The following is an 8,924-nucleotide window of genomic DNA, read 5'->3' on the forward strand; positions in this document are numbered from 1 at the left end:
ACTTAGTAAAAGATTTTTTTCATAGAGTTGGTCGGCTAATCAAAATTTTTGAGTTGTCGGTGACGTTTTTCGGTAGTGGTTGATTCTGATGAAGCTTGTAGTCTCGTTTTGCTGCTCCCAAAAAGGTAAACATGCCTATTTTTTTTAATTTTATTATCCATTTTTCTTCATCTTTTTCTTCTTCGTAGTTATAATTTTGTTTGTTGGGATTGTTTGTTCTAGATGGCCTTGAAGGCCATAAGACGTTGTAGTATCGTTTAATAATTTTCATGTTCATGATATAAAAATGAGCTAGCAATAGTTGTATGTTTCTCTTTTTTGACTTTATTCTTTGATTATTATGGATAAAGTTTCAATCTTTGCTTAAAAGACGTTCTTATGCTTTGTTTAAATTCATTGTTGGTGGATATATTTGTTTTTAGCATGTAAAGTTGTTGTTTTTTATGTTGAAAAGAATAGTTAATATTGATTGTTTCGCCTTTCACCTTATTCTTTGATTATTTTGGATAAAGTTTAGATCTTTGCTTGAAAAAACATACTCATGTCTTGTTTAAACTCATCGTTGGTGGATATATTTGTTTTTAACATGTAAAGTTATTTTCTTTATGTTGAAAAGAATAGTTAATATTGATTGTCTTGCCTTTTGACCTTATTCTTTAATTATTTTGGATAAAGTTTAGATCTTTACTTAAAAAACATACTCATGTCTTGTTTAAATTCATTGTTAGTAGATATGTTTGTTTTTAGCATTTAAAGTTATTTTCTTTATGTTGCAAAGAATAGTTAATATTGATTGTTTTGCCTTTTAACTTTATTCTTTGATTATTATGTATAAAGTTTTGATCTTTACTCAAAAGACGAACTCATGCCTTGTTTAAATTCATGGCTGGCGGATATGTTTGTTTTAGCATGTAAAACTGTTTCTTTTATGTTGGAAAAATAGTAATTTTTGTTTGTTTCGCCTTAATAAAATAGTAATTAGTTAAGTCTAAAATTTGTCATTTGCTTGTTAACTATTTTAATGGATTTTCAAAATCCTCATATAAGAGATGAAGTGCTAGCTTAGTTTTCCATCCATGATATTTATTCCTCCTTTTTTCGCATGTTGTCTTGTCAAAATGATGAGAAAGTTCGGACTTTTGTGGCTAAATAAATTATTTGGATATTTTTGGCTCATGCATATCATGATTGTTGAACTATATTTCACTTTTAGAGATGCTAAAATTTTATTCTTATTTTCTTACTCCGGATAGTTATATATGCTCTTTGTATGTGTAAAGACTTGATTCATGTCTCTCTTTGAGTCATAATGTCAAAAGAGAATCAATGATATCTTAGAACGATAAATCATAGGTCGTTACATGTTTTTCCTAAAGTTGGTCATGACTTAGATGTATGAATCTTCGTTAATTTCTCCTTAATTAAAATTTAAAGATTCACTTCCTTGAAAAGTTAGCCTTTATTTTCTTTTGTTATATAGATTAGTTTCGATGTTTGTTCAATTTTAGAAGTCATGGCTATTTTTCTTTTCACCTCATCCCTTTACCCTCGCAAACTTGCGTTGTTTGTTCTCACATTAATTCATTGAATATGGTCTTCTTCTTTTTATCTTTATTCATTCTTATATGAACATAAATCATGAGGCATGTAAGTGGGTGTCTTTGCTTTGCATTTTATTTGTTGACTCTCATTCTTGTGCAAGTGTGTTTATCATTGTCATTTAAAAATTGGTTCTTGATAGTTTCTTTTACTTTGAAATATGTCACTTTTATACCTTGAACGTATATTAATTTCTTTATCTTTTCTTTGCATGCAAAAAATATCTCGATTCCAAATGAACTCCTCTCCTCTTGCATTTCATAATGGGCCAATGAGATCCACCCCTTCGAGACAAGTTCGAAGTTTAAATCCAAGATCGACCATATGGCGTGCGGGTGCTAGAAGATAGATGAAGAAGTAAAATGGGTCAAAACCCATTGATGAGGTCACTAAGAGACTTGAAAAGTCTCGATTTTTACTAATGTCTTCTTTTTATTTACTCATTTAGTTATTTATTTATGCATTCATTTGGGTCTCGAAGCCAAAGTTGTATTTTAATACAAGTGAGGCGGATTCTGGGCCTCAAAGATCCGAAAACTAGCTTAGGACATGTTGTGGGCTGAAAGCCCAATATTTAGATTAGGACAGGTGCAGGTGGGCCAACAGCCTAATTAGATTAGGACAGTCTATTGATTTGGGCCCAATGGCCTAAGTCTTTTATTTTCTCCCCTTCCCCTTTTACATGTTTTTTTTATTAATTTGTTTTGACTTAGTTAAAATTCCTACTAAGTCGTCCAAATCTATTTTACACAATTATTTTCCCAAAATCAATTACTTTTCAACAATCAATCTTTCTTTTTGAAGTTAGTCAAAAGATATTTTCAAACAATCCGGATAACCGCAAGTTGGCGGATACTCTTGGTGCCTTAACAACCTTCCAAGAGTATTAATAGAAATAGCTTTCTCAGAATCTTCAAACTTAAGTGATTTTTCTTGTTTTGGATTGTTTACTTTATAAAGGTTTTCTTAATTCCTTTTCAAATAAATTAAGTGGCGACTTTGAAAGTCAAAATTTCCGCAAAATACTCCGCGTCGCGCCAAAGGCCAAAATGGCACTCATCCTTTTTCCAGTGAAGCGACGCGATTTCACTGCACCACAGTGAGGGACAAATGGGACTCGTCCCTTTTTCAGTGGCTCAACGCGATCTCACCGCGTCGTTCCATAGTGCAAATTGGCAATTGTCCTTTTTCAATAAGCCACCGCAATAGTGGCGCGTCGCAGTGGATGGCAAAATTGGGATTTCTAGTTCCGAAGTTGATTTTAAAAGGGTAATTTGGTCTTTTTCCAAGCCCCCAAATCATGTAAAACACAGAATTAATCCTATTCTAACCATTATATGCATATTTTCATCAAAATTACTCTCCAAGGAAACCTTAGAACATCAAATCTTCAACTCTAAGAAATTCAATTTCCTCCATTATTTTCCAAGATAGTTCAAAATTAAGGATTCCCAATTCAAGAACTTCAAGAATCTATCTTCAAGAGCACAAGTAGGAATCCAAAGTCAAGTTTCTTCATCTAATCCTCAATTACGGTATGTGGGGTTTTTCAACAAGGATAATCCTTTCATCCTTGTGCCCAAAATTAGTTTTTGAAAATAATTTTATATGAGTTTTGAATTAGAGTTCATACCCAATATTGTTATTTGTAAGATTATGAGACTTTAAGTGATTTTGATGTTGAATATCATGTCTACTTTCATATTTTATGTGTATTGCAGTAATTTCTAGATTTTGAATTAAATTATCAATATTTACATTATCAAGCATGAACATTATGATGTTTTGACATGAATTTGATGCATGGGTTATTAAGCCCTAGTTTGAATGTTGTTATTTCAAAAAGATTATGCTTTTAAGCATCCCATGACTTGATATATTCAGATTTTGAACAAAGATTTGATCTTTTGATCTCAGCTTAAATATGGAATCCACTTTATAGATTTAGCTACAGTTACAGTAAATAGATTTTCAAGAAGTCTCCATTGTAAACCCTTATATTAGATTTTAAAAGTTAATTTCCAACAGAATGAGCATACAGATTAAAGGGAGTAGTATTTAGCACCGAGTGAAAAGTGTGGGTTTAGCGCATCCTACTTTTCTAGAACTATGAGCCAGCATAGGTTCAGATTATTCGTATTTCTATATGGATGACAGTTACAGATGTGATCACTTAGATTGGGTTATACTATTTGGCAAGAGTATGACACCTCTCCCCAATGTGAGGTTTTCTCCTTAGGGGAACTAAACATTGGACACTATGATAGCTCACATAGTGTATGTCGGTTAGAAGAACCTCCCTAAAGCTTACAGACTACAGATTTCAAAATAGAAAAGAATAACAAAAAAACTTTTAGAAACTACGTGTAAAGGCTCACAAATTTTATTCAAATATTGCTTTATATGAGACATTAGTTACAGATGTCAGCTTTCAGATTTCAGATATAAAAGTGAGTGCTTTCTACACTTAGACAACATGATTTAAAGACAGAAACCAGTATAGCTTTTAGAACTAAATGTTATGACCCACTAGATTTATGTTGCATATTTTGCTACTCATGATTTGATTCTCAGTTTTCAGATATTCCAACTTATGTGAGTCATCTACATTTAGCATACATTATTTTACAAATTATGAAAATGTTGAGACATTATTTTACTTATGCATTTACCCCCATATACTCAGTACATTCCAGAAGTACTCTTCCACATATACGGTTATGTACTACATTGTCTCATAATGTAGGTTCAGGTGCTCAGTTTTAGCAGCGTGAGTGATTTCGAGTATCTCCATCTATATCCGACAGTTGGTGAGTCCTCATAGTTTGTCGATCCAGTTATTCAATTTTCTTTCAGCTTATTAGTATAGATGATTCAATATTTTCAGACAGTTTGAGTCAGCTGGGGGTTTATCCCAGTGACTCCCTAGTATTAATAGTAGAGGCTTGTCAGACTACTAGATATGATTCAGATTTTTAGTATTGATTGATCATACTCTTGAGTTTATTATTTTTAGATATTATATTCAGATATTTTCAGCTTAGCTCATACAGAATTCTGCATTTTAGCTTGATTATACATCTATACTTCCCTTTTATGAGTTTCAGATTTAGTAGAAGGCAGACAAGGTTAGCTTAAGGCTACTCGTAGTCTTTAGCACCGTGTGACTTCTCGGGACTCATTTTTGGGGCGCTACAAACTTGGTATCAGAGCCTAAGATTTATACGAGTACTAGGGAGTCAGACAAGCCGCGTTACATAGAGTCTTGATCATGGGTGTGAAGTGCGCCACATTTATGAGCAAGAGGCTACGAGATATTTTTAGGAAATCATCTCTTTATTTTATGATCTATCGTGTTTACTGCATCTCTATCTGCTTTAAACTTGTGCTTTTACATGACAGTGGAATATGCCTCCTTGTCGAGCTAATGCCAGCAGAAATGATAACCAGCCACCCCAACCTGCTAACCCTCTAAATTAGAATATATCCCATATAGAATTTCGGGTTGCCTTTCAAGCGTTAGCTCAAGCTGTGACCGCTAATGTTCAGGGAAACTATCAGGCTACAGTCCCACTTCAGCAAAATGGTGATTTAGCAGCAGCCAGAATTCAAAATTTCATGAGAATAAATCCGCCAAAGTTCTTTGGGTCAAAAGTAGGTGAGGACCCATAGCTTTATTTAGATGAGGTAAAAAAGATCACCCAGATTATGTATGTTTCTTAGGAGGAGAGTTTAGAGTTGGCATCCTATAGGTTGAAGAATGTAGCGTATGATTGGGTAGTTATGTGGAAGAATGGTACAGGTGAGAATGCAGCTCCTATGAGTTGGCAGGTGTTTCAGGATGCATTCCTAGAAAGGTTCTTTTCGTATGAAATGAGAGAAGCTAAGATAGAAGATTTTATGAATCTGAGGCAGGGCACGATGACAATGAAAGAGTATTGCCTTATGTTCAACCAATTGTCTAAGTATGCCCCTGATATGATGGTTGATCTCAGGGCGAGTATGAGTAAGTTTGTTACTAGAGTGTCTGGTTTGGTAGTCAAGTAGTGTAGGACTACCATGCTTATAGGGGACATGGGTCTTTCTAGATTGATGATTCATGCTTAACAGATTGAGTCAGAAAAGTTGAAAGGAAGAGAGAGGGGAAATAAAAAGGCTAGAACTGGGCAGTTTTAGTACGGCCAGACTAGGTTTGGAGGGGGAAACCGTTCGTAGTTTCTAAATCATTCATCTATTACAGTGCCATCTTCAGCTAGCTTTCCCACTCTCAAATCTAGGCAGGAGCAGTGGGGTAAGACTTCTATGTACAGATCTCAGAATAGTGTGAGTGGAAAGCCCAATTATCCTCTATGTGTTAAATATGGTAAGAATCATCCTGGTGAGTGCTTGCTGGAACAGAAAGGTTGTTATGGTTGTGGTAAGTTAGGTTATGGAATCAAAGATTGTCCGCATGCTAGGCAGGGAAACAGGGATGTTCATCCCTAGACTCAGGCTACTAGCGCACCATCCCCTCTAGGTTGCCCAGTCCCTCCTCAGGTGACATCCTCTAGTACTGGTAGTAGTCAGCGCCAGAATTATTTTTATGCTTTACCATCCCATCAGGAGCATGAGGATTCACCAGATGTTGTTACTGGTACACTCCGTGTCTTTCATCTTAATGTTTATGTGTTGTTAGACCTCGGGTCGAGTTTCTCTTATGTGACCCCATGAGTTGCAGTAAACTTTGAAATAAGTCCTGAAAAGATCCCAGATCCCTTCTTGGTTTCTACCTCAGTGGGTGAATTAGTTATTGCCAAACAGATCTATAGAAAGTGTCCTATTACTGTCCTTCATAAAATCATGTTAGTAGATTTAATAGAGTTAGATATGATCGACTTTGACCGATACTGTTATTTTCTGCTTGAAAGCGGTCCGGAAGGGGCGGAAAAAATAGTCCATTTTTCCGAACGCTGCATTTGATTGATCACATTCACAGGCATCCTAGGGATGATTGGTTTCCACTTGACGATCGTTGTTGCTCTTATAGTTTTTGTCAAATATGAGAGGTTAAATACTGGTTCCTTCTATTAGTTTAATTTGGTTGCTTCAAGTTCTTACAAGACTTAACAATCAATAACATTCTCAATGGAAGTTTCCTACAAGATTAATTAATGAATAGCACGCACTGAAGCCTGAAGGTTCCAATGATTTAGAGAAAACGGAAAAAGAGCCGATGAGATACCAAAAGATAAGGGAGAGAATGCTGCAATACGATCATTACTTTTTCCCCCCTTCAAGACGTAGAGTAGCTCATGAAATTTGCAAAAGAAAAAAGAATTCAAGCAAAGATATTTTATAGAATGGGTAATTTCAAACGAGGTAGGGGTAAGCCGAAGAAGTAGGTAGCAATGTGTTGCCTTGTTTTCCATCCATACTAGTAGCTGTAGTATTGCTCCTATAGTTTTTCGTCCTTCGATTTTTGTTAATTAACCAACTAGTGATGGGTAAGTTTGTTCATTATATTGCTACTTCTCTAGATTAAGCGATGTGCGTGTCTCTAACTGCGATTCCTTGTGTTAGAAATGCAATCAGTTACAAGTATCAAACTTAAATGAGCAAAGAGATATATATAGCTGCTATACCAAAGGTTGAAAGAAGAGCATAATCTTAAATTCATTGTGTGAGTTGTAGAAGTCTGAAGTTTAAACCATATAAGTTTTTGTTGTTTTAAATCGCTATAATATAATTTTGATGTTGTGATATATGTTCAGAATTCAGTATGCTTATCTTAAACTCTACTTCTCACTTCTCTTAAGGTGATTTCCAAGTTGATGTTGGAAAATGCAGACATCCCGTTGTCGTTGCTGGAGTGCAAACAGTTGACGATATATTCTTTTATGAATTTAAGTTTGGTGCTGTACTTTTTTTACACCATCAGCTACCTTTTACCTGTTCTGTAACAAGTCATTCATTTCTTAGATAAAAATGTAAAAATGGATGACCTGCTAAAATCAATGACGGAGCCAGAATTTTCACTAAGAAAGTTCATAAGTAAATATAAAAAATAATCGAAGGAGGTTCGACATCTAATATGTATACAACAAAAATAATTTTAACTATGTATATATAACATAATTTTCTGTCGAAGGGGTTCGGATGAACCCCTATCCATAGTGTAGGTTCGCCACTAGCTACAACAGGTAAAAGTCATCTGATGATGTAAAAAAAAAAAAGCTGCACCAAACTTAAACTCTTCTTTTATTACAAAATGTTTCTTCGGCGGTGTAGGCAGCTTCTTAAGCTCAACTCTGTATCTGGAGAATTTGACTATATTGCCCGAAAAGGTATGTTTTCGATTGATTTCTTAATTTGAAATATTTTGGTTTAATTCCACTCTTTAATATTTTATTCATGTTTGTTCATTTAGTTAGACGTGATTATTCCTTATATGGTACGTGTTCTATGTTTATTTAATACATTCTATTTACTCCCTCCGTCCCAAATTGAGATGACGCATTAATTAAGAAAAATAATTAACAACATGCCTAGTTTATCATAATACCCCTATTAAATGACGTTTACATTTTAATTTGAAGAAAAAGTAATTAATGCAAAGGGTAAAACATAGAAAAAAAAATTTATCTATTCTTGATTAATCAAATTAGAAAATTTGGGACGGATAATTTGGAACGGAGGAAGTATTTCACTATTTTAATATCTCTTTATATTTATTAGTTTAAGGTACGTGTCTCAAGTGTGCAGTTTATTCTAATGGGTTCAATTTTTTATAAAATCAATTCAATATTATAAAAGAAAATGTGTTTTGATTAATAAATATATTTATGATTTTATTAAATACGAAAAATATTTGCGTAAAAATAGAAACAAACAACTAATTATGTATTAATCTTATGAAAATAACAAATATTAAAAAATATTTATTTTTAATTAGAACGACAATTAATTATGATACGGAGTATAACTTAAGAAAGAAAATTGAGAAACTAATCTATCTTTACGGGTGGATGACTAAGTGTGCCGATTTTGGTAGAAAAAAACTGCATACGCATGTAGTTTACGAACGCTCGTCCTTAGTGTGTGCCTACTCTTTGACTAATTTAAAGTCTGCTAAATCAGGTTGGCAGAGGAAAATATCCTATCTTGCATCTCATGAAATGCAATAATGAGTATGGAGAGGATAAAGTATAAGCGAATCATGTTACTATGTTGTGGAGCTAGAGAGGTTATTACTGAAAGAACCTCGACTCAAATGCAACAGATCTAAGTACAAAAAGAAAGTAAATATTGAAGAAAGCGTACCAACTAACAAGAAAAATGATATAATG

Source organism: Capsicum annuum, chromosome 6, assembly GCF_002878395.1.
Source record: "Capsicum annuum cultivar UCD-10X-F1 chromosome 6, UCD10Xv1.1, whole genome shotgun sequence".
NCBI classification, from domain to species: domain Eukaryota; kingdom Viridiplantae; phylum Streptophyta; class Magnoliopsida; order Solanales; family Solanaceae; genus Capsicum; species Capsicum annuum.